General features: G+C 55.2%; 1 protein-coding gene across 12 annotated transcripts in view; it reads right to left on the bottom strand.

Moving 5' to 3' along the window:
• PTPRS (protein tyrosine phosphatase receptor type S) overlaps window positions 1–23887 on the bottom strand; it is a 90480-nt gene extending 66593 nt beyond the window's left edge. For 6 of the 12 annotated variants that reach the window (XM_057489785.1, XM_057489791.1, XM_057489789.1 and 3 more), the window contains exon 1: window positions 23725–23887. The gene's annotated coding sequence lies outside the window, so the exon portion shown is untranslated. The remainder of the gene's footprint in view (window positions 1–23724) is intronic. The other 6 variants (XM_057489793.1, XM_057489794.1, XM_057489796.1 and 3 more) reach the window with 2 other exon arrangements.
• Between the last annotated feature and the right edge of the window lie 2602 nt (window positions 23888–26489).

The following is a 26489-nucleotide window of genomic DNA, read 5'->3' as shown; positions in this document are numbered from 1 at the left end:
ACAGGAAGTTCTGGGGACGGGTCTGCTGGAGACTGTAGGAGCCGGGGAAAGGGGATGCGGCCAGGTGAGTTCTGGTCGCTGCTTGGGCCCAGGGCCTGGCATACAGTAGGTGCTCAGTAAACACTTCCGAAATGAACGAATGAACAAATAAAGGGCTAAGAGACCTCGCGAAGAAGCCTGGAGGGGCTGATTGCAGGACAGGGTACAGGTCAGCGGGCACTCTGCAGCCACAGTCCACACACCCAGGATCTGAACCTGGGTCCACCCCACTTATAACCCAGGCACCCTCTGGAGGTCGCTGCTCCAGCCCTGAGGGCAGAAATCTGTAAAAAGCTGCCCCAACCACAACCAGACTCCCAGCACCAACAGGCTGACCCTGCGCCGGAAGCAGGGGCGGTAGGCGTGGCCTGCCTGCCAGGCTTGCCAAGCTCCCACCTTAGCCAGCTGTGGCTGCTGTAATGGATGTGGCTGCAGCCTGTCTGCAAGATGCCTCTGCACTCCCCAGGTCTCCAGTGAGGTCACGGGTGGCATCCCCCCAAATCCTCCCCTCCTTCACAACGGCTGCCGTATCCTAACATCCTAAGGCTCTAACTGCTGGAGCCTTGGAAGTCCTCAGAAAAAATGTTACAGTGAAAGTACGTACGGAGTTCTTCCATTTCCCCTGGATACTGTTGCTAACGCCCGCAACCCAAGTGGGATTTGGTTATAAAGAGATTGGCAGGTGCTGGTGTTAAAGATCACACCACACCAGACTGAGTCTTCTCCTCGGACACTTTGGAGCTAAATAGGGAGTTGTTGGTGGTCTGTACAGCTCCGTGCCATGGGATGCCTCCTCCACAGGGCACCCCGAAACAGCCCCACCTTAGGGCGGGTCCCCCACTTTAGAAATCAAGGTCCATAGGAGGAAGGAGCTCCAGGTTCTCTTTCCAGCTCTGGCCCTGAGCAAGCCCTTGCCATGCTCTCAGCCTCAGTTTCTCTACCTGTACAGAAGAGAATTGGTTTGGTACCTGGGGTTTTTTAGGGGGTTCATGGCCTTTGAGATCAGGGCAAGTGAGGCACAGGCCAGAGAGGTCCTCAGAAACAGACTGGCTGCAGCCCTTGACTCAATTTCCCTTGTGAGGGTGGGGTCCTGTCTGGGTCACCGATGGAACCTCAACATCTACCCTGAGCCAGGTGCTATCCTGAGTTCTGGGGACACAGTACAAGCTCCCAGGGCTTCCTTCTAGAGAGGGAGAGTGGAAAAGGCCGCTGTGTAAAGATGGGGTGAAGAGGGCACACTGGGCAGAGGGCAGGGCACGTGCAAAGGCCCTGTGGTGGGAAGGCACACTGAGTTCTAGGAAGGAGAGGGGGCTGGGAGACGGGACGGGGTGACAGCAGAAAGGGAGGGGCATGTCATTTGAAGAATGAATGTATTTGAGGCAGGAAGGATCACCACACTCCTGCAGCAATTCTTTCACAAACACACCTGCATGTATAGAGCACCAACTGTATATCAGCCTCCAGGTGGACCCCTAGGGACACAGGATGACCCAGGCAGCCCATGGCCCAGCATCAGGTAATTCCCCGGCCTATGCTGGAGGCCAGCTGGGGCTGCATGAGTCAGACCGTGATGGGAGACACCCCTGGCATGGGAGCAGAGCAGGCTTCTGGGAGAGGAGGCCTCAGTAATGGGGGTGGAAGTGGAACCTTGGGTCCAGTCCCATAAGGCTGGGGCCCGGAGAGCTGCTTGAGGGGCTGTGGGGCAGGGCGGCTCCCGGCTCTGCCTGCTGTGTGAGGTCAGCTGTGGGCATGCCCTCTCTGGGATCCACCCCCCACCAACCAGCTCTCAAATCCTGAGAGACCAGGAGAAGGTGGCATCTTTGGATGGGGGTCTCGTTCTGCACGCAACCCCATCTCCCGCAAGACCTGAAAACACTCATTTCAAACTCGGTAGGCCAATGACTCAAAATAGAGGGGAGCACACAGCAGGTGCTCAGTGAGTGCTGTTATCCCCGGCTTTCCCTGCAGGGCAGGTATACATGAAGCAGCTCCCCGGGTCCCCTCAAAGATTGGTGTCATTATTCTCCCTGCTTTTCAGTTGGGAAAACGGAGGTGCAGATTCTGGGCCCAAATTCTCACGAGCTGGGAGCTGAACGCAAGCTGGGTCTCAATGCTCCCCCACACCCCTCATCCAGGCCTTGGTTTCCCCTCCGCAGGCCGCTCTCCTCTGCCACAGAAGTTGAGCACAGGGTCCGGGAATTCACGGTGTCTGGAATCTGGCCCATCTGGGACACCAAGCCATCTGCGTGGGGGAAAGTGCCGGCTGCTGCTTGGGGACCCAAGGACAGACCACTGGCTCCCAAAATATTAGTAATTATTTCCCAGCAGCCGCCCCAGGGAGCAGCACTCAGCATGGGTGAGGACAGGGCCTCAGCAGCCGTTCCCAGAGGTCTCCCCACAGGCCTTTCCGTTCTCTGCGCCTCTGCCAGGGCTGCTTTTCCGCCCCCAAGCCCACCTGGCTCCCTCCCTCACCACCTCTGTTCAAAGTCACCTTTTCAATGAGGTCTTCGGGGCAAACACCCTATTTAAAATTCTGCCCTTCCATGGCACCAACATTGACCTTCTCTGAATTTTATTTTTTCCCAGAGCAGCAGACACCCCCCTGACATCTGATGGCTTTTGTTTTTCTGTGCTTTATCCTCCATTCCCCCAACTGGAGTGCTAGCCGCAAGAGGGCAGGAAATCTGTTCTTTGCAATTCTTCCTGCCTGGGACAGGGAGCTGGCTGGCACACAGAGGACAAACGTTTGAGGAAGGGGGAGTCCCCTTTACCTACCCCCAGAAGCAACCTCTATTGCTGGTCTCTGCTCATCTCTGCCTCTTTCCCATGCAGTTAGGGACCAAAGGTAATTCTAGAACACACAGTGATTTTTTTGAGCGAAAGAGTATCATGCTGTTTATGTCATTTCCCAGCTTGTGATTTTTGCACATGACATTGTTATCTACTGAGCACACATGCCCCTAGATTCCTTTCACCTGCTGCTTACTCTTTCTTGACAAGGCTGTGCACGTTTATGGCCATCCCCTATTGGTGGACACTTAGGTTGGCTCCGTGTTTTCTCAACCTCACCTGATGCCACGTGTGGAATCTCTGCACTGGTGTGTATGTTTGTGGGGTGCCTACCACCACCTCTTGGGATTTATCTGAGAGACATTCCAGTGAAATGACACATGCAGAAGTCCTCACTGCAGACGATGTGATGCAACCTGAGTACCCATCAGTAGGGGACGGGTTAAATATATGGCAGTCCAAGGCACCAAAGAGTAACACACAAGTTTAGTACCTCTTAGTATTATGAGATTAGTACTACAGCTATGAGAAAGGGAAGGGGAAGCCAGATGTACAATTATGAAATTACCATTAAGATACTTTATTTCCTAAGTGGGAAAAAAATATACCAAGGTACAGAACGGCGTGTAAAAGATGCTACCATTTGGTTAAACAAAGGAATACAAATCTACCCACCTACTGAATGTTCTCAGAAGATCTCTAAATAACCACACTTCCCAAAATGTAGCCATCAGCCGCACATGGCTGTTTACATTTAAATTGAATAAACTGGGATAAAATTTAAGTATCAAGTCCTCAGCTGCACTAGCCACATTTCAAATGCTCAACAGCACATGTGGCTAGTGGCTAGTTTATTAGAAAGCTCAGGTAGAGAACATGTTTATCATCACATGAAAGTTCTACAGGACGGCGCATGCAAACTAGAATGCATAGGCCAAATCCGGCCCCTTGGCCAGTGGTATAAATAAAGCTTTACTGGCACACAACCACATGCATTCATTCATGTATTGTCTCTGGCTGCCTTCACGCTACAATGGCAAAGTTGAGAATTAGCAACAGAGACTTCCAGGCCACAGAGCTGAAAAGATTTACTATTTGGCCCTTTAGTAAAAAGGATTTACTAGCCCCTGTCCTAGGAGGCTGGTGGCTGCTTCTGGGAAGGAGAGGGGAGGGGAAATGCGGGCAACAGAGATACTCCTCAGCGCGTTCTTCTGTATAACCTCAATTGTGCCATGTGCGTACGCATTATTTGGCCAGGAAAAAGTATTAAAAACAAAATATGTTGCAAAATGTAAGTGTGTATTTATCCTCCTGCTGGGGGCACCTGGAGGGTCTGGCACCATGCTACTGCCACGCTGGAAGTCACCAAGCTTCAGACATTTTTGTCAAGTGGATGAGCAAGAAATGGTACCTGGTTTTTTTACTTTGCATCTGCTGGGCAAGAGATAAAGAATCTTTAAATATGGATAAATGCTCGCTACTTATCCATCGGTCCCTCGGACCTTGCCCATCTCAGGTGCCCAAGCATCCCACACAAACAGTTGGAGCTCAATAAATGCATGTTGAGCAGATGAAGGACTGAGGAAATGGTCCAGGGCTACAGCAGCATTACAAAGCCTGGGATCACTGGGGCATCGAATGCCAAGCCAAGCATCTCCAAGGCAATCTCACCGATGGACATGGGGCCGGCCTGGCTCCTGAGGCAGCCAGAACGACAGGCCTCTTGGGCAGGAGCCCACGGACATCCTTCCTGGGGGCTGTGCTCAGCAGTGGGTGAGATGGGCAGGGGGGGTGGGGGTCCCACAGCCACAGGGGTACGGGAACTGTGGGCTCCAAGCTGGGAGAGAGATTATATATTCATCAGAATCTTAAACAAAAGCCCTGCAGCCGCCTGTCAGCCAGGCTGTGGCTTTTATGGAAATCGGCAATGAATTACCCACAATGCCCAGCCAAGCGCAAGTGGTTCTTGGCCCAGATCCTAAACTAATTTTTATATGTTCGTGTGTATATAATTTCTCTCACTCCCTCCCATCCCTCTTCCATCATTAGCAGAAGTGGGGGTGTGGGGGTGGGGTGGGGGTCTGGGGATGAGGGGACCCTGAGTGTAAGGCAGAGGGTGCTCATCAAGACCGCCCTCATCCCTTGAGCCCGCCTGGCACCAGGCCCTGGGCCCAGAGTGTGTGGAGGTGGGAGGTGAGTGCCAAGCTGGAGCCAAGGGGAGCCTGGAAACCACCAAGAGCCAAAGCTGGCAGCCCAGGGGGTGGAAAACACACAGAGAAGGAGAAGGGAGAGGAGCAGGGTGGGGGGTCCAGAAGTGGAGTCCAGCGTCTGCCACATGCTCTGTGGCCTGGAGAAAGTAACTCAACCTCTCTGGGCTTCAGCCTCCTGGTCTGCAAACCTGGCCCCACGCCACATCCCCAAGAGAAGGCCTGCAGCGAATCTGAGAATTTCTGCCCCAGGGATACAGCAGAGCTTGGAGCTGGAGGAGCTCCAGTCCCACCCAGCCCCATCCCACCCCGAACGTGTAGCTGGCCAATGTTCTAAGTGCTTTGTACAGAAGGCTGAGAAAAGGATGTGCCTTGCCCGGGGAGACTGGCTTGTTTGTAGTACGGGATGTCAGCTCCACATCACACCCACGGCCAACTCGGGAGCCGCCGCCTCCAGGAGGTCCATGCCGGCGCCGCCACTCTGTTTTCCAGGAACGCCGGTAGGTGTTCTTACACGGGGGTCCCCACACCTGCCCCTGCCCCGTGCCTGCAGATGCTTGGGCCAGAGGACAGCACGTTGTCTTTGATTCCGCTCAACCCCACCCCGCATCCATCCTCGGCCAGTCTCAGTGGCTCCTCTGACAAATCTTCCCAGAATCCACCCACTTCTCCGCCCTCCTCTGCCTCCATCTGGTCGGGCCCCCACCCCTGCCACCTGGACCAGTGAAGTCACCCCCACCCCGGTCCCCCTTCTCGGACCCTCGCCCTCCGTGCTGTGTTCTCCCCGCAGCGGCCACCAGAGGGTGCCAGTGAGCACCCGAGTCAGGTTCTGCCTCCTCTGCCCATATCCCACCACCTTGGGGATATAAACTACACGCACCCCAACTCCCCAACCCCAATCCCCCAAAGCCCACATGACCCGTCGCGTCCCCTCCTTCCTCTCTCTCCTTCACTCACTCTGCTCCAGCCACACAAGCGTCCTCGCTGTTCCTCCAACACACCATGCACATCCTGCCTCCAGGGCCTTTGCACTGGCTGTTCCCGTCAGGAACACCTCCCATATCTCCACATAGTTCACTGCCCCTCACCTCCTGCTGGCATTTACTAAAATGTCACCTCCTCAGAGAGGCCTGCCTTGATTCCATAGCCATCACTTACCCCTTTCCCTGGTTTCATTTTTCTCAAAGGCATGACATCCAGTAGGCCTTTAATAGTTTGTTCCTTGTCCTTCCCCCTGCCAAACTCCAGGAGGGCAGGGCTTTTTCCTCTGTCTTCTTCACCACTGTATTCCCAACCTGGGTCAGGGCCCAGCATGTAGAAGATACTCACTAAATAACCACTGATGAATTTCTAGACCCTCAGCAGGGTCTTAGACCCAGAAAGACAGTATGATTGTTTTCTCAACACTCAGAAATAAGCTTTTCCCAGGGTCTGAAAGAATGCTGTAGAAATCGGAAACCATCCCTGGGGAGCAGGAGGGGAGCTCCTGCAAATGGCTCAGTGGGAACAGCCAAAGAAAGAAAGACATTCCTGTCCACAAAGGTGTTAGGGGGAGGCCCACACTGGTTTGCTGGTGACGGCAGTGGGGACTGTAGACACTCTGTGGTGTGACTGGACAAGATTCAGCAAATGCTAAAATGTGCATATGCCACCCCGACCCTCACACTTGTGTTTGAAGCCTGTGCGTGAACAAGCACTGTGGGCTCACCTCATGGGAAAGTGAGAGAGATGAACGGGTGAGCCCGTTAGAAGGGGTCTGGGTACATCGATGGCACAGTATACAGCCCAGAAAAAGGAAGTGCCAGACCTATATGCACCGACTCTGTTGTGAAAGGGCATGTCATGGAACACTGGATGTAGGATGTGTGGAAAGAGGGAAAGAAGGGCAAAAAAAACTATATTTGTTAATAGTAAAGTAATAGCAATATAACAATAATTGCTAATATTTTAAGACTACACATTGTATGCTAAACATTACATAAAGTGCTTTACATGTAACATCTCACTGAATTCTCTCCATTTTACAGAGGGAGAAATTGAGTCAGAGAGAGGTCAGGACACTTGCTCAAGGTCGCATAGCTGGAGGGCGGCAGAAGGGGATATGTGGTGGTAAAGCCTGCTAGTAGCCAAGCTTAATGCCTGGTACACAGTAGATGCCCAACAAATGCCATGGAGATGCCCAAAGGCAAAGTAAACGGGCAAAAGTAAATAATGTGCCAGGTAGGGATGGTGTTGCTGGGGGCGAGGGCTCGAGTCCTCAATGCGAACATGTCGGAAACTGGGCTTTGGAGAGCGAGGCTGCTGGCTGGATGAGAACAATTGGCTGCCAGTCTCATTTCCTCCTGTGACAGCGCTGGGCAGGCCTGGCCAGGGCTCATGACTGGCGTGAATCCAGGGTCAGCAGGTACCTCCCCACCTGTCATCCAGGATGTATTCATCAAGAACGAGGGGAATGTTATAACATCCAGGGTGGATGTCAGGCGGGGACACGAGTGCGCACTTCTTGGGTGGGGAGGGGGAGGCTGGCCCAAGATCCACATGGCCCTCAGCAAACCTGTTCTTCTCGGCCTCAGACTGGCTCACCAGTCACCCTGTGCTTACAGAGAACCCTGTGGTGTGAAGTACAAGACCACAGCTTTGATGGAGTTTAGTCCGAGCCTTAAGCAAGTCATTTCCCTTCTCTGAACCTCAGTGTTCCCATCTGTCAAACAGAGTTGTCACCCTCTAGTCTGGGACAACTTTCCCAAGCCATGAACTTCAGATTCAGAGCAACCCCAGTCTAATGGTGACTTAAGTGCCTCGTAGCTGAATGGCCTTGAGCAAGCAGTTTAAGCAATACAGGTCTGCATTTCATCACCTGTTCAAAGCTCTTTGTTTGACCCCCTGGATCATGCCGCACTTGAAGCTGGTGTAGTCTAACATCACATCTATTCTAACACCTTGTAACCATCTCAGTTACAAGAGCCAATCAATCGTCTGCTTTTTTAATCAAGCCAGTTTGATTTGGGTCTCTCCTCTGTCGAAGCTGCAGGCCCACTGTGCACCCACGGAGAGAGCCTCATTAGTAGCAGGACAGGGAGCTGAGGGTGCAAAACTGTGAAGATGACCCCTACTCAACAGATAACTTGCCGAAGACCTTCAGACAGACCCAAACCTCTAGGTCTCGGGTCCTTCCGAAAACAGCCACCAGAAAATGACACGCACATGGCATCACCCCGATCAGGGACAGAAGGAGTGCCTGCTTACTGAGCACCTGAGTGCCTATACAGAACCATTTATTTAATATCTACCTCATCCATTTACTGAGCACATACCACATGCCAGGCCCAGCACAAGACACACAGTCAAACTTTTACTTTGAGGGCTCAGGGTGACTTTGTGCAGGAAGTCTGTCCCCTCTGCCTGGATGGAACACCCTTCACTGTCCTCTACCCCGTTAACTCCTACCTCCACATCTTAGCTCAGGCGCCACCTCCTCCAGGAAGCCTTCTCTGACCTCCTTCCCACCATTTACTCTCAGAGCCTCCCATCCTCCCAGGTCCAATTTCGGCAATTTCTGTATTTCACTGAGCTTAGGAGGCATCGTTATTTTATGTACCAGTGAGAAAAAAAAAATGCTGCCAAATAAACTGAACACAACTTCCTCGGCACAGAGAACTCTCTGGATGTAGACCAACCACTTTTCTTTCCTGAACTGGATACATAGAAAGTGTAAATAAAATATAGGGTTCAAGTTTTCCTAAAACTCCTCTGGGTCCTGAGCCCAGCTCTTCTGAATTGCTTATCTCCCCAGATGTGCCGATTTGGAGCTTTATACACAGCACCAGTCCCTACGCCGGCAGGCCCTGGGAACCTAGCATCTCCCATAGGCGCCGACCCCGGGATTGCCCTCTGAGCAGCCAATTCACCCTCGGCGGGATCCACGGGGGGGATCCATGACGGCTAGGGCTCCCAACCACCCTTGTGCGGCCCTAACACTGTGCGTTGCCAGCTGGCACTTAAGGAGCTGCGGCGGTCAAGGCAGAAATAACCGCTCTGCCTAAAACCCTTGACACACAGCAGGCGCTCAAAAAATATTAGTGGGATAAACAAATGAGTCAGACTTCACAGGAAATGAGAGTTCAGAGAGGTCGGGCAACAGCCACAAAGTCACACAGCTAAGTGAAAGGTGAGGCCAACTTCAAATCCAGGTCTAACAGAATTCCCAGTGCCCCCAACCGGTCCACACTGCTGGCAGCACTTAAAGTACTTTTCCTAAAACCAGGCAGGCAGGGACCCTGACCAACATCTCCACTAAGAGAAGTCAGAGTCATACAAGCCTTTACAAATGTGTGGTCAATCTATAAATTAGGAAGTAGTATGACTGATAAGTGGTTGAAAGGCAAGCTGTACCCAGGTCAGGCCAGGCTGGTCATCCTGCTTCTGTGCACCAGCTAGCTGTGTGACACAGGCAAACGACACAACCTCTCTGGGCCTCGGCATCCCCATCTGTCAAATGGGTATGAGTCCCTCCCTCACAGGGCTAAGATTAGTCTGCCTTCAAACTCTACCCCTAATCTACCCACTTATCCCCCCTCCTCCGTCCTCACCTTGTACAGCCCATCGCTGCTCCCCTGGACCTCGCCTCCACCCTGGACCTCGGATCTAATCTTCTCCCCAGCAGTCTGGCCTTCCCACTGCAGCCACCAGAAGGCGCCTGTGAGCACCTGAGTCAGGTCCCCCTCTGCCCATGGCCTCCCAGGGCTCCACCTGCCTGGGGTCAAAGCCCAAGTCCTCCCTGCACATGTATGTGCTCCTGTCCCTTCTCTCTCCCCCTCACTCACTCTGCTCCAGCCACACAGGCCTCCTCACTGTTCCACAACACACCAAGCCTGGTGTTGCCCCTGGGCCTTTGCACGGGATGTGCCCCCTGCGTGGAACATCCTTCCCCTACATATCCACTTGGTTCCCTCTCTCACCTCCACTGGGACTTTACTCAAACTGTCACCTCCTCATTGAAGCTGTCCCTGAAACCCCACTTAAAATGACAACCCTCATCCCTCTGTTCCTAAATCTTTTTCCAGTTGTTTTCTCATCACCACCTAATACGATGCCTGCTTTATTTTGCTTATTGTCCCTCCCTGACCGGAATGTAAGCCCTGCAGAGGCAGGCACATCCCCCTCCTGGTCCCAGCAGAGAGCCCAGCACACAGCAGGTAGCCAAAAAACCGTCCCCAATGACCGAAGTCACAGATGCCAGCAAGGCGGCGGCTGCAGCTGAACCAGCCGCTGGGCCTCCGGGGCTGCAGCGGAAGCATCCAGGCCTCCTCCCAGGGGCCCTTCCTGTCCCTGTTTCTGAGCCATCCCTGGATTCTACCCTCTGCCCCCTTTCCTGGACCTCCAGCCCTGGTCTGTGCCATCCGGCAGCCCAACACCTGCTGAGCAAACACAGGAAGCAGAGGCTGCCTCCGCGCTGCCTGTGGCCCAGGCAGGCACGGCCCTCCGGCAGTTTAATCCTTGTCCCCGTGGGAGGCAGGACCCAGAGGCTGAGCCAGGACCTCCAAGCCAAGCAAATGGACTGACTAGAGACGTGCCTCCGTCTCCCTGATCCTGATCCCAGGAGGAGCGGGCACTTGGATGGCGCCTGATAAGAATTTAGCGAATACATGTATTATTTATGCACACCGTGCTGCCCTTACTGAGCCCAGCACTGCTCCACCACCTTCACCCCAACCAATTCAATAGCTCCTGCCAAGGACCCTCAGAGAAAAGGGTTATCATATTTATTTTACAAATGGGGACACTTAGGCTGGGAGAGGTAAAATCACAGCAAATTAGGAGCAGAGCTGGAACTCAAACCCATGCCATCAGGCCCTAGCGCCCAGCTCTTAACCACAAGTGACAGTCTCAGTAAATGGCAGGAATAAAATAGGAGAGGAAGATGTAATTTCTACACAGCATTTGCTGTGTGCTCTGTGGTGGTGGTGGGGGGTACGCAGTGGATGCACCTCATCTCCGGAACACTTCCCAAGAGACAACCCAGGGACATAAGCCCATTTTAGGATGAGGAAAACTGAGTCCTTGAGGGAGGAAGTGATTCCCTCATGGCTCCCAGAAGTGGCAGGCCTAGAGCTGGCACTAAATTCACCATCTCCTTTCCTCAGATAGGTGACAGAGGTCACGTCAGAGGGGGTCAAGTGCTGGGAGGTCGGCTCACGCCCCGAGAGCACCCACTGTGTGCCAGCCCCCAGGTGGAAAACCCGCAGGTGTCTCATTCTCATTTACTGATGGATAAAGTGAGGCTCAGAGAACTTCAGCTTAAGTCCCCAAGATGTCCCCAATTCACAGACAGGTAGACTGAGTCTCAGAAGTTCCACTAAATGACTGAGCCCCGATACATCCCATTTCCAAAAGGGTAAATAGAGCCTCAGCAAAGTTCTACCACTTGCCCAAGGTCACACAGACTGCAAGAGGTGGCACTGGGACGTGAACCCAGGGCTTCCGGAGCAGACTTGGGACGGCGGGCCATACGATCCCTCCTGGGCTGGTGTGAGCCTGCAGCACAGGCTCTCGGCTCTACAGACCACACGTCCCTTGGCGGCCATGCCTCAATGGAATGTCCACAGGGACACACAGCACACAACCTAAGTGGCACTAACTGGTAAGTGCAGGGGATGGGAGAGCAGCCCTGTGGGTGGCTGTGCTTCTTCAAGCACAAAAGGGGGAAAAAAACACCTAACACCAACTGTATTTTTAAAAATCCCACAGCAGTAAGGCAGCCGGCCCGTCAGCACAGCGTCACATCCGTGGGCAGGCAGAGGCCCCAGAACGAGGGGACGCGGCTATTTTAAAGGGGCTATTTCTGGAGGCGAGGTGAGAACACGGGGGCGAGGAGAGGAAGGATCAGGAACAGCCGCTGGGTCCAACTCAGCCCAAACTGGCCGGCTTGGCGGGTGGGGATTAAAAGGGAAACCTTGGGAGCCACCTGCTTGGTGAGACTGCAGGCGCCGGCACCGGCCAGCCGGAAGACCTCAGCCTTCCTCTAGGAGCTTCATTTCTTCCCCTGCAAATGGAGATCCATTTATGCACAACACAGGCGTGATCTCTACCGTACACAGGCGCTGTGGTGGACGCAGTAGAGGCGGCAGGAAAAAAACACCTCCCCCGGGGAGTCCCAGCCAGAGCTGGAGGCAGATGATAAGTAAGATGCATACAACGCGGAGATGGTGACAAGTGTTTCGAGTAAAAGCAGAGCAGGAAAGTTGGGGGGTGGGTGGGGGGGAATTTTGTAAATAATTTTACAAGTTATTTGGTAAATAACAATTTTGCAAATCGTAACAGGAAGGTCAGAGGAAGCCTCCCTTAAAAATGAGCAGAGATGTGGAGAGAAGAAAAGCACTATGTCCTGAGACTCACGCACTGCTGCTATCACAGTCATGTTGGACTGCAGGTACCAAAAATATTACAAGAGATACGTCATTTCTCACTTTGGGGTTGGTGTTTCAGGGCTATTTTGCCACCCCACAATCATCAGGGCCCAGACTCCTTCCATCGCTTTGATTCCTCATTCGTATCCATGATAGCTGCCTCATAGTACAAAACAGCTGCCTGAATACCTACCATCACCTCTATATTTTAGCTGGAGAGTAGAAGGGAACATGCACTACCTCCCTTTGAAGACACTTCCAGGAAATTCTGTTCACGTATCCCACGGATCAGAATCAAATTGTACAGCACAGATAGCTGCGAGGTACACTGGGAAATGACCGTTTTTCAGCAGGTGACCATGTGCCCAGATAAGTCATAGGGTTCAATACTGGAAGAGAGGAGAAGGGATATTGGAGGACAAACACATTGCCCTAACGGCGTCAGGTCTTAGGTTTCAAACCGGTGCATCTCAGAGACTTTGGTTTGGATAGAGAAAGTGGAAGTCACTGGGGCTAGCCCCCTGCTTCCACACCTGACTGGCTTTTACTAAGCCCAGAGCCAACCTCCCTAGAGACTCCAAGGTCAGAAACAGTGGCCACAGCCCAAGTTCCAGCCCTGCATTTTGGAGTCCCCCCCAAAGCAGGACACCACGCATGGTCTGTGTTCCCTGAGGGCCAGGGCCAGAGGCACCAGGCGTGGCCAGTCCTTCTTGTGCCTGCCTGGTGAGGATGCCCGGCCAATTCATCTCCTTCTCCTCAGTAAACAACTGTCAGGGAAAATAAATAGTTTTTAATAGGCTCATTAATTGAATTCAGGAAGAAATAACCTTCTCCCCGGGCTGTCGGGAAGGAATCTTTCAGACGCGACCAGCAACTCCAAGCGCCTCAGTCTGAAGGTGGGAGGTGACGCAGCTGCCCAGTGAGGCCGGGAGACCCCCAAACAGCTCAAACCACTTTCAGTGACAATGACTCAGCCGGCAAAGGGGCCATCCCCGACCCCAGCTTCTCCCAGCCTTCGGCAGGTGGGAAGTGGCCAGCGGGTGCTAACCCGGCTTTCACGCCTCCGTAGCCCTTGGCCTCTGTTCTAAGCCCGCGGCAGCAGTGCAGTAATTTAATGCTACTATTACTATTTAAAAAAAATTTTTTTTTTGCTCTCATCACATTTATTTTGAAGCTTCCACCCACTTCTATCAAGGATGTACCCGGTTCCCGGTCACAGGAGTAAGACAAAGTTTTTGGTTTTAAAAGAGAATGGGTTTAAAGAAAACCGTCAAGTCTTCAAAAGGTGCACGTCGCAGTAAGCAGCTGAAATTTGGGTGGTGTCGGGCGGAACGCTGGAGGGGGAGTCCAGCACCTCGATGCGGCCTGCCGGGTGACATCGGCATAGACCTGGGAGGTCAGAACTGACCCCCACACCCGCCGAGGGCTCTGGCCATGCTGGCGTGACTCGGTTTCCCCACCGAGACTGGTGTTCCTGGGGCAGGCCCCCTGCCCGTGCTGATCAGTGCCTGTATGGCCTGTGGTTTTGTCTGCCTGGAGCTTGCTGCTGGCTGCGGCCAGCCTGCTCTGGGCACTGCACAAACCCTCGGCCCCAATCCTCCCCAGCACCCCCAAGCCCTCTGTCCTCCAAAAACTTCGCATGCAGGTCCCCTGATTGGCTCCCAGAGGGCATTAATTGTCCTATATTTCCATAGGGTGTATGGCCAGTTATTGGGGGCCTTCAACATGCCAGCACTTTCCAACTTTGCTTGGAACCAATCCTACCAACTTCCCAAGATATGGGCTTGCTCCCATTTTATAAACAAGGAGGCTGAGGACCTGGCAGGTGGCTCTACTGACCCAGGGTCACAGTGCACGTGAGGCCAAGCCAAGACTCCAAAGCGGGTTTCTTCAAATGCCAAATGCAATCCCCAAAGGGAAGGGTGGCCCATTCCCAGGGGGCTCCCTGGTGACTTCTCTACCCATCTGCTGGACACACAGGGGCCAAATGAACATCAGGATTAGCTGAGTCTTAAAATCACCTGGTGCAGCTACTATGTACTTTTGGGGGTCCCCGGCTCCTTTGGGCTTCTCACCAGGAGACAGGAAACCTCATGGACGTTTCGGGGTGCCCTGACATCAGTCTTCAGGACCCCTGACTCTCAACAGCCAGACATCTCAGACCTGCAGAGACTCAGAGAGTGCAAGCACGTGGCCTGCATCACACAGCACCTCCACTCGGGACCTGGTCTCCTAACCTCTAGTCCAGGAGAGAGAGAGCTGAGCTGGGGCCGCTGAGCTGCCGATCCAGCCACGACCTGCCTAACCCGGACACTGAGGCACCAAAGTCACTGCGGGGTGGTGGTGGCGGCTCTCCAAAGCCAGGCAGGCTGGTGCAGGACAAGTGAGAGGGAGAGAGGCAGTGGGGTGCGGGTGGAGGAGTCAGCAGGGGGCTCGGCCAACAAGAGGTGACTTTGGGCGCGCCATCCAGAAAAGCAAAGCAAGTTCTCGGAAGTCACACAGCTCGTAAGAAGCAAAAAACACACCTGGAACCCACACCGGCCTCCCTCTGCTCCCCAGCCCCCAGTGGGAAGCAGCCTTCTCGCCACGTAATTGCAGGGCCTGGTGCAACATGAAAGCTGAGCCCCCTGAGCAAAAATGAAGACGCTCGAGAAAGCAAGAGCAGAGATAAACCAAGTACAGACCCTCTGAACCTCTGCACAGAAATGGCACCTTGGCTCATCTCTGGTGGACAAGGAGCCCTGAGAAAGGCTCCAGTCATTCCGGAGTCTCATCCCCACTCCGTGCCTCAGTTTCCCCATCCGCGAGGTGGGGCGACAGCTGCTACCTGTCAGGGCCACACGAAGGACGAAAGGAGAAGCCGGGGCAGAACCAGAGCCCAGGGCCAGGCGTGCAGAGTGGGCTCCGTGACGCGGGACCTCGCATCTGCCCGAGTCATTCCACCCCTGTCGCAGCTGCTGGGGAGATGGCGGGTTTAGGGTTCCGTCCTCATCTCCCCTGATTGCTCTCAAAGATGGGGGTGGGGCGGGAGGACACAGTTCTGGGCACCCAGCACTGTATCTATATGACATCATTTAATCACCAAAGACACAAGCAGGCAAGGTTTGCCCCCGTTTCACGGCCAGGTGGGACAAAAGGGAGAAGCCCTGGGCACAGCAGCTCCGCCGCGTTCCAGACCCAGCACCGTGGCCGGAAATCCCGGCCATTCATGCTTTCTAGAATCCATACGTTAGGGGCGACCACCCACTGCTGGTAATCAAGTGGGCAGGCAGGCCGGGGCAGGTGCGCGTGAGTAAGCGCTGCGTTCCGGTCCCGCGCGACCTGCGAGCGTGGGAGGGGGATGTCCAGGCCGCGCCGGTGGCCTGATTTCTTGCCGCCACAGGTCTTACGCATGAATCAGGAATTCTAAACCTCAGCACTGCTGACATTTAGGGCCCAATTGTTCTCTGGGGTGGGGGCGGTCCTGGGCACCTCCCCGGTCCCCACCCACTCCATGCCAGGAGCTCCCCCACTGTGACAACCACCACCGATGTCCCCGGACATGGCCCAGTGTCCTCTGGGGGTCAAAACAGCCCTGGTTGTGAAGCACTGCAGCAAACTCTACAGATAATGCGGGTGACCCCGATGCCCCAGCCCTGGGTGCAAACAGGTATGTTCCAGAAAAGATGAGAGCGAGAAAAGGTCCTGCAGACAGAAGATAATTCACAGCCCTGCCCCATGGGATGAGCCAGCTTCCTTCTCCACACTTAATCTTAGTCAAGTTTATCATTATGAATAATATTAATATAATCAGAGCCAACATTTATGGAGCGCAGATGCCGGCCCAGGCCCTGTTCTCAGCCCCCCCGTGAGCTATCGTACCGCTGCCTCTAAACAGCCCAGTCGAGGTGGCTGTGACCCTTAGACCCATTTTACAGCCCAGGAAACTGAGGCTCTGTGAAGGCAAATGAGGTGCTGAGGTTACACAACGAGCAAAGGGAGGTGTTTTAAGGAAAAGAATGGCCCGAGGATATAAAATAGGGCAATTCCACGTAAAATCTAGATTTCTGGTTTTTCTTGGGAAAAAATCAGCAGATCTGTTTGTGGAGCCATTCGGGGCTGCTCAGGAGGCTGGGGGAGACTCCTGGGCACACACTACCTGCTGGCATTACCTCTCCAGCCCTGATGGGCACTGGGGTTTGAGAATGATGCTCCTACCATGTCTTCCTGCCTTAGTTTCCCTCGCTGGACTGATGTGAGGAGACCCAGTCCACCTTCCAGTGCAAGGCCCAGGGTGCAGGCAGGCATGGCTGTGTGGCCTTGTGTGAGTTCCTTTCCGTCTCTGGGCCTCGGCCTGACAGCTGTTCCAAGAGGTGTTTTGTGAGCTCCAGGTCTCTGCGGGTGCTAATAGTTGCACCCAAGCTCTGTGGGGGCTTTTGGCAAACTGTCTGCAAGTGTTTAAATTGCAATTCAACCTCCTCAGTATCGAGACCCTGGTATGATCTGCTCCCCCCTTGGACACAGGACTGAAACCACCTTGTTTACTGCTATATCCCAAGAATTTCATTTTAATTTGCTTTATTTAAAAAGAAAGAACATGTACATAGTTCTGTCTGCCAGATGTACATTAGTTCATCCTTCTCTTATAATATCCATCTCACGAGTGAGACAATCCCAAAGAATCCATTTTACAGATGAGGAAACTGAGGCACAGTGCACTTAAGTAACTAGTCCAAGGCCCCACAGCTGGTAAGCAGCAGAGCCAGAATTTGAACTCGGAGGCTGGCTCTCAAATTCGCTGGCAGCTGGTATTCAACAAATAGTGTAACTGAATGAATGAGTTGGTGAATGAATGAATGCCCATACACCACGCTTGTAGTCCCACTCCTTTCCCATGCCTTTCAGTGAGGACGAAGTCAAAGCTGAGACCTCACAATCCGAATCAACCCTGCCCTGCCCCGGGCACTCCCTCAGACCCACGAGAAAGCCGGGGACCACAGCCTAGGACTTCAGGAGGACCGGGAGCCTCCCAAGGCAGCAGCCTGCCCTCTGGCAGCTCAGATGCCGCCAGGCACTTAGTTCAGTCCTACTGCAGAAGTGGGGCGGCCTTGATTAGGCAGCCAGTGACGGGGAACGCCCCACTTTGCAGTGGCTGAGTCATCCTGACATTTCTCTGGCGCTGGACCCCATCGAGGGGCTGGAGGCGGGGGACAGGGGCTGCTGGGGAGCCCCCCGCTGGGAAGGTTCATCTAGGTATTGATGAGTTACTTGTATTAACTCACTCACTCCTCCCAACAATCCCTTGAGCTGGGTGGTATTATCGCCATTTTACAGATGAGAAAACATTAGCACAGAGAAGTAGGGGAACTTGCCTCCGGTCACACAGCCAGCAAATGGCGGAGCCCTATCTGAACCTGGGCAGCCTCGGTCCCATGTCCATGCTTTGACCCTCTGAGGGGGGCAGCTGGGAGCCCTAGGTGTCTGCAGTGACTCTCAGGTGCCCCCAGCAGGCGAACTGTCATCAAAACGGCTTCTCTGACCCACCAGCCCTCCCAGGGGCTAAGACTTCAGGTTCTGGCATCCCTTGGTCCTGGTTAAGATCCCTTGTTCTGTCCCTGACAGGCTGTGTGACATCAGGCTCTCTCTGTGCCTCGGTTTCCCTCTCTGGGAAATGGGGCTCTGGGCACAAAAACTGCACTGGAAGGAGGCACAAAGGTTAAGGGCAATGAGGATGCGACTCCTGTGCTCACTCAGCATAGGGGCTGGCACGGGGCGCCAACTCCAAATAAGTCGGAGAAGCTATTATCATCCCCTCGACATCCCCTCATTTGCTGATCACGGGGTTAATTATAAGCAGCATTAAATTATACACACACAGATGCGTCGACCTCGCTTCCCCAGAACCCCTGAATTTCCACCAACACTCAATTATTACCCACGCGACAGTGCGACTTCTCGGCCCCTCTCCACTCAGCCCACCTCCACCTGAGGGTCCCCAGGCCTCGGGAGCTGTGGCTGCTTCACCACGCGGGGTCTGGGTAACGCAGGACGTGGCGGCCAGCAAAGGACGCATCAGAGACCCAGGGGAGGCATCTCACCCCGCCACATCTGTCCTGGCTCGCCATCAAGCCGGCTGTGATTGCCCTGATCTTAGAAAGCAAGGCAACAGAGAGGTCAGCCAACCAGCCCAAGCTGGCACAGCACTGTCAGGGTGGGTGGCACAAGTCAGGACCCCAAAGCCAGAGGCATAACCTCATTTGCAAGCGAGGGGGCTCCCGCCCAGAGGCGGATGCCACGGAAAGAGGGAGAGGAGGGGCAGCGGGGATTGGGATTTTTCGGTTCTCCCAACAGGAGGACAGGAGACTCCCACCTTTGTATGAGGGGCTCACAGCAAAGATTTAACAATCAAACACACACAAAAACTGAAAAGCCGCACAGACCACCCAGGGAGTTCCGGACAAAACCTGCCCCTTCTGAAAAGGACATCTGCAAATCAGCACCAGTTAAGGCATTTTTGAGGGTTGGGGTGGGGGTTGCTGTGACCCAGAAACCCGAGCTCCAAGCCCTCCCTGCCTCTGCACCAGTGTGGAATCTGCAGGATAAGGGACCAGGGCTCCGGACAGACACGGTGTCCTTCCACGTTTGCAGTCCCCTGGGACTCCACAGGACCCCGGGGCGCCTTGAACCCCGACAATGGCAGAGGGGATTCCGTGATCAGTCCGGAGGAGCACCTACCCCCCCAGGGCCAGCCTGGTCAGGCCATGGGGAGGGGCAGAGGACCAGCAGCTCCACGGAGAAGGGAAAAAAAAAAGAGAGACAAAAATAAAGCGACTCGAAAGTCGGGCCCTGTCCGTGAGTCACTCCCACCAGCTCGTTAATTTTCGCCTTTGCAGGAAGTGTAAGCCAATTGATTTTTCATATTCCCCACGCACCCGCCCCCCAGCCCCAACGCTTCTGAAATATCAGCCAGAGACGAGACAGAAAGGGTACATCGGGGTTGGTTTTTTCCCTTTTTTCTGAGTCGTTTCTTTCCTTGACGGGGTGTGTGGGGGGAACCCATCTACTACGCTTGATAATACACCTGAGGTTCTAGAACACCAGAGGGGTGACGAACTGGACCACCCAGTTAGAAGAGCTCGTGTCACCACTTCCTGTGCATCTCAGAGATAGGACCTGCCTGTCTCTGGGCTCTCCGTCCCCTTTTGTGACAGGTTACACACACTTGAACCTAAGCCACCTTCTAGCACCCTCTCTCCTGCAAGCTGGCAGCCTTCTGGTTTCAGACAACAGGCAGGTGGAAAAAAGACAAAATTAAAAAACCATCTGAAAAGCTTTTGAACACCCATTCCCCACCCCAGTACACGCAGTGATGTGACTTCATCCACAGACGACGGCGTGTTTGCGTGGGGTAAGCACAGGGATCCTGCACAGGCACAGCATTATGCCTTCATCTTGTCCCTTTCTGTCCCCACCAGAGGCTGAGCCACCCTGCCTGGCAGGCAGCTGGGGTCTCTCCACATACCCCGCCCGGGGCATCTTTTGCTGGCGGGGAAAGGACAGAGCAAGGGCAACCTGTACCAGCTTCGCCCCAGTGGAGTGGCACCTCTTTGCAAATCCTGGGAAATGGGATGCCCACCCACGGAAGGGTGTGTGTGAGGAAGCTGCTTCGGATGCAGAGGAAAGCCGGGCACTCTGGTGTCTCAGACACCCTGCCTCGGGCCCCTGCCTCGCTCCAGGGCCAAGAGACCCCAGGAAAGAGCGTCCACAGCCTGCAACGCGCCTGCCAAGCCCACTGCACTTCCCGAGAACCTTCCGCTGGCTCCGAGTCACTCCACAAATGGGGCCTAATGCAGCTTTGTAAATTATCCCCCAAACCCGCTGGGTTTATAAATATCTGTCTTTATTTTTAGAGTTTTCCTCCCCACCCCAAACTCTCTCGACCTCTCACCTCTCCCCAGGCATGGAGGCTGTACTAAGTTCACGGGAAGCAGGTGAACTTGGGGCTGCAGGGCCCCTGCGTGTAATTGCCACACCATGCTCAGAGCCACATCATCTGTGTCCGACCCTCCCGAGCCACCTCACTGACCACCATTCAGGCCATGCAGTGGCTCAAAAAATCAACTGAGCCACAGATCTCCCGGTACCCGGCTCCCAGAAGTGGCGATTGGAGGTGTGAGCTCCACTCCCACAGTTATGACATGCTGTTCAGTGCCAACCCAGAAGGCAGGAGGGGAAACTGAGTCACCTCCCCCAAAAGCAGTTTGCCGAGTGGAAGTAGACTTGTCTCCTCGACTGGTCCCAGGTCCAGGAAACCCCAGGCAAGTCCCACACACTGTGCGACCCAACAAACAAGAAAACAGGTGGATAATGATGGCTCCTGAATTGTCAGGCCAGATGCCACCACTAAATCCCTGACAGCCAGGTGGTTTCTCCCCTTCTAGGCGCTCCTGAAATCTCGGCCCAGAGCCACAGGCCCGATGTTGGGAGAAAAATGCCTTGAGTCTCCGAGTGGGGCCCACAGACATGGGAAGATGCCCGGAGTCCCCAAGGAAGCAGGGGAAAAAGGCAATTGGAAGGCTCAGAGGGGAAGAAACAGAAGTGTGGTCAAAGCGCAATGACATTCATGCGGAGAGCAGCAGGCACCTGGCCCTCAATGACCCTCCCTCTGCACCCACCACATGCCCAGCTCAGGGGCCTGCAAGGGACTCTGGGACAGGACGGCTTGGGGAGCCCAGCCCGCCACCCCAGCAACACCCTCCAATGCCACAGTTGGGCCACACCAGAATGACTCATCCTGTCCCCCGCAGGGGTGAAACCAGGCCTTGCACAGCCAGGCCAATGCCTCTCCTCTCAGGACAGCCACTGACAGGACAGCACCAGACCCTGACACCCCCTGGAGGCCCGATGTCATCGGCTGGGGTGGCAGGAAGAGAAAAGCACATGAGCTCACCAGGCAGGCCGGGTCTCCCGCGACCGACGTTTCGTTTGCCTGAGCCCAATTATACCAACTCTCAGGGCACTTGAGAACGGCGGGTGGCAGCCCCCAAGGGGCTGAGGGGGCCCAGGCCCCACGCAGAAGTGCACCGTCATGGTGAAGGTGCCCCCAGGGCCCTGGGGAATGGGGCAGGATGCAGCTTTCTGGAGAAGAATGGAGACACCGACAGGGACAGACGATGGTGGCAGGACATGTCCGGCGGAGGACACTGTGGAAGCCTGGGTGGTCCAGCCCGAGCCCCTGGTCCAAGCTGGTGGGCTCTGGGATTTGGGGGTGGGAAGCAGCCACCCCCAGCCCCAGCTGCCTGCCTTCTTCAGCCAGAGTATCAGCTGGCAGAGGAAGAAGAAAGCTGAGGACAGAAGGCAGGCGAGATTGGCAGGGGGAGGGGGCACAAAGGAAAAGGACCCTGGGGGGGAGGGGAGCTATGCAAATGGCAGAATCCGCGAGTCCCTCGGCCATTAATACCAGCTCCACGGGCAGCAGCTGGGATCACAGGAGTAGAGGCGCCGGCTGACTCTCTTCTAGGCGGAAGGCAGCGCCAGGAAAAAGCACGGCTGCCCACACAAAAGGGGACCTCTGCACCCCAGAGAAAGCAGCCATGGGGGACATCGAGACAAGGCCAGAAGCCCAGCAGCCAAAGTCTGGGTGGAGGCCACTGAGGGCCCAGAGCACTTGGGTCCCTGTCCTTGGGACTCTCGGGGACCCTCTGGCTTTGTCCCCGCTTCTGAGAGTCCCAACGCCCAGTCTGGGCATCTCAGACACCCAACTCCACCAGCTGTGTTGGCCAGAGGCAGGAGGACCCCATGCTCATAATGGGGACGCCCCCATATCGAGATGGAGGAACCCCAGCTGAGCCCAGGATGGGGAGGAGAGGCGCCCCCCTCCCCATGGAGGCACTGGGGAGGTTTGTCAATTTGGGGGAAGAGGTCCCTAGGGGGTGGCTACATTTGAGGAATAGTCGCAGAGGAAGGGACAGAACTCAAAAGCTGCGTATTTGCGGGGCTACTAGAGGAGGATCTGAAATCAAAGGAAAGGGTCACTGTGGCAGATTCCAGATTTGGGGAGGTGTGGCTGGGAAAAAAATCCGTTTGGGGGAGGTGGTGTTCCCTGATTTGAGAATTTGAGTGAGAAAGCAGATGAAAGGGGGTCCTCCGATTAAGAGGAGTTTCGTGGGGAGAGTGTGTAGGATTTGTGGGGGAAAGTGCTCAGAGGGATCCTAAATTTGGGAGCGGTTTCCATAAGGAGCAGCGAACTTGACCGCAGCCTGTCCGAAACCTCTATGCTGAGGGCACGGGCGCTCTAACTCAGGGGGCTCCCCGCAGGGCGCAGCGCCCCGCGCCCCCTTCAACCTGGTTCCGACGGCTCCGCCCCGGGTGACGTCACCACCCCTCCCCCCCAGCCCCCGAGGGGGCTCCCGAGGCGTGCAGAACCCGCGGCCGGCTGGCGGCCCGAGGGGTGGCTTCCCTCTCCCGGGATCCCCACGGGGCCCCCAGCATCAAGGGGAGGTCGGGTGCCCGGCGCCCGCGCGCCTGTCCGCCGGTCCGTCCGCCAGAGTCCCTGGGGCTGGGGGCTGAGCCTCGCCCCGCCTGGGGGGTCGGAGGGGTCGCCGCGGCCGCAGAAGGGTGGGGCTAGGCTAGGGTGCCAGAGGGGCGCCCCCCCAACCTTCCAGGGATGGACGAGGCCTCGAGGGCGCTAGGGGAAGGCGGCGTTGGGTCGGGGTCTCCAGGGGAGGCGATTGGAGAGCGAAGCCGGCAGACACAGCCAGCCCCCTTGGGCGCACCGGCCAGTCCCCTTCGCTCCCACCCGGATCCCCCGGTCCCGGGCTCGTCTCCACTCGCCGGCGTCCGCCCACCTCAGCACAGCGCCCCCTGCCTCCAGGGCCCGTCCAGGGAGCCCGGCTGGGCGCCGCCTGGGCCAGCAGCCCCTCCGCACACACGCGCGTCCCCCAGGCGCGCCTCTGCCCCGCCCGCAGCCCGGGGTGGTGCAGCCGGCGGCGCTGGGCAGCTTCCAACACCGCGCTCCGGGCGCTCCCAGCCCCCTCCCCGCCGCGGCGAAGCCCCCTGCCCCGCCCGCCGAGGCCCCCGCCCGCCCCAGCCCAGCCCCTCCAGGCATTGTTCGGACACTGCTGGCCGGGCGCAGCGGCTGGGCGTGCAGCCGGCTGCAGCGGAGCATCCTCCGAGCACAATGGCCGTGCAGGCTTCCCCGGCACAAAGCCGGCGCGCTGCCCACTCCGCTCCCTCCCAGACCCCCGCTGGAGCGCCTGCATTTTTTTTTTTTAGTCTAATTCCTCATTTTTCTGTCCTTTTACCTGGAGGCTGGCTGGGCTGGGCTCCCCCGGCTCTGCCCCGCTTCACATCCTGGCTGTTGCATGGGATCCGAGCGGAGCCCGAGCGCCAGCGGCTCGCGGCGTGCGCGCGCCGGCCGGGCTGCCGGGCGGGCGGCGCGAGGACACTCACTGCGGCTCGCGCTCCCCTCGCGCCGGCTCGCGCGCCCCCCAGCCGGTGACGTCATCCTTTCCGCCAGCGCCGCCGCCGCCGCCGGCCGGGGGCGGAGCCGGGGCGGGGTTGGCCCCCCACGTCACTGCGCAGCCGCGCAGCTGCCACGCCCCCCGACCAATGAGGCGGTACGGCGCCGTCATGTGGGCCGTGGGCGTTTAAAGGGCCGCCGGAGCACGTGGGGCACGGGGCGCCGGGCTTCGCGGAACACGTGGGCGGTCGTGTCGGCGGCTTCTGCGGCGCGAGGGTCCCTCCACACACGGTTCGGAGCAGGAGACCCAAGTTTGTTGTGCGCTTGGCGCAAAAGCAACAGTGCCAGGCCAGCCCTGCTCTAAACTCTGCTGTGGCTTCCCTGTGCCCTGTGAATAAAATGCAGCCTCCTCTGTGTGGCTTATCTCTGGCAGTTCGCGCCCACCTCTGCCTCTGGGTCTCCAAGCTCCAGCCAAGCCGGCTCCTTACAGTTTGCCCAATCCGCTCACCGCTGTTCTTTCACCTGGAATGGTGTTCCTCCAAGATCTTACCCTACCTCTCTTGCCGGTTTCTGCTAAACGGCAGCTCCTGGGAAAAGCCCTCCTTGACCACAGCCACGAGCCAGCTCCATTCTCCGTCCTGTCATCCTGTTTTCATTCTGGCAACGTTAGGGTGTGACTCCTCAGGGCTTGGGGATCCCTGTGTATTGGTTGAATGAATGAGGGAATGGCTGCAGCGTTATCTCCTACAGAGTGAACACTTTACAAGCATCCTACCTAATTCCCATGTCCTGCTGCCGTGGAGTCAGGACAAACCAGAGTAGGAACCCTAGCTCAGGCAATTGACCCGCTGTGCAAGGCCCTGAGCCTCCATTTTCCCATGTGCAAAATGGGTTTGCTTATCTGAGTCTCAGATTCCCACCTATGAAATGGGGCAAGGTAGCCTCTGCTCACAAGTAGAGTGTAAAGATGAAGTGTGATAGTGTGCCTGTCTGGGCTGTCACTGATGCTGGGAAATGGGATGAAAAAAAAAAAAGGACAGAAAAACAAAAGGGAAGGCTTACCACTGGAGGTAAGACACCAAATGAGATTGCACATCCAGTGATGTTGTGGACATGGTGAAAGCATTTTTTTTTCTTTCAAGGTGTATGTTAGGAGAGGACTTCCTGTCCACAAAAGGACTCAAGTTTAGAATTTGGAGTTGTTTCCTCCAAAATCCTTGATTCATTCATTCTGGGCCAAACATGCAGATATAAAACCAAAGGCATTAACCCAAAGAACAAAACAGGAAGGCGGAAGTCATAAATAGAAGAGAGAGGAGAGAATGAATAATTAAACAAGGGGCCTAAATTAAGCTTGGAGTTTCCCAGCGGCCAGTGCAGTAGCCGGGTTTGCAGAGCCTATTTTAGTCCTCCTTTCTAGCTGTGTGACCCTGACCTAGCCGTTGACAGTCCAGCCTTGGCTTCCTCATCCAAGCAATGGGGGCACAACCCCACCTGGGGTTCAAACGGGATGATCTGTGCACAGATGCTTAGCATCATTTCTCATCAGCAGGAGTTGGTCGAGCATTGCATGCTCAGTAGAGGCAGAATTAAACTGCTGGCTGTGGAGGGCCATGGCGTGATTAGGGAAGGGACCTTGACCAGGTCACTCTGAGCCTCACTGTTCCCATATCTGCAAAAAGGGGACAACATCTCTACCTTCGAGGGTTCTTGTGAGCAGCAACGGAAAATGGGAGTAAAATAGGGTGCGTGTTTGCCCAGGAAACCCACTCATTCAGACCATCAGTCTGTGTGAAGGTTGTTTTAAAGGCTAAAAGGACACAGAAGTAAGCAAAACAAGCTAAAAGAGGAGCTAACAGCTCAATGGAAGAGAGAGACAATATCTCACTCAGGGTAAAAACCCAAGTCTTCCTTGCAGCCCACAGGTCCCTCCCTTGTCACCTCCCTGCCCTCGCCTCCTCCAGTGTCTCCCTTGCTCACTCCACTCCAGCCACAACAGCCTCTTTGCTTTTCCTTGCAAACATCAGGCATAGCCCAGCTTCAGGGCCTTTGCACTGGCTGTCCCCTCTGCTTTGGCTGCTGTTCTTCCTGCTTGTGCCAAGGCCGGATCCTCCTCATCCTTCCAATCTCTGAGAGATTCTCTCTGACCATCCTGCTAAAGTTCATCTTCATCTCAATGCCAGATTATTTTTTTTACTATTTGGAATGATTTTATATTTGGGCCAGTTTGCTTGTTTTGTCTGTTAGATGTGCCTCTGTTTGCCCACTTATAAATGGGGGGTAGTAATAGTCTCTGTCTCATAGGGTTATTGGTAGGACCAATGAGTTACAGCATGTCAAGTGCCTGGCACATAGGCCAATAAGAGGTTGCTTGATAAGTGTGTGGCCACTGGAAATGGAAAGACCAGGCTAGCTGCCAGGTGACTGTAAAGAATCAATTCAAGAACAGAATATTCTAGCCTGAGAATGTCACAGCCTCCAGGCAGTCCAAGGAGGTTGATAAGAGTCAAAAAGGTGTTAAGGATTCAGTAACACCAAACCAAGACTCTCTGCAAGCCAAAGCTTGAAGAGAACAGATCATCGGCTTCTCCCCGGGGGCATGGCTTA

This window comes from Manis pentadactyla, chromosome 12 (genome assembly GCF_030020395.1).
Source record: "Manis pentadactyla isolate mManPen7 chromosome 12, mManPen7.hap1, whole genome shotgun sequence".
NCBI classification, from domain to species: domain Eukaryota; kingdom Metazoa; phylum Chordata; class Mammalia; order Pholidota; family Manidae; genus Manis; species Manis pentadactyla.
The sequence above is the reverse complement of the archived record's forward strand: the minus strand, read 5'-3'. Positions and strand labels throughout refer to the sequence as shown.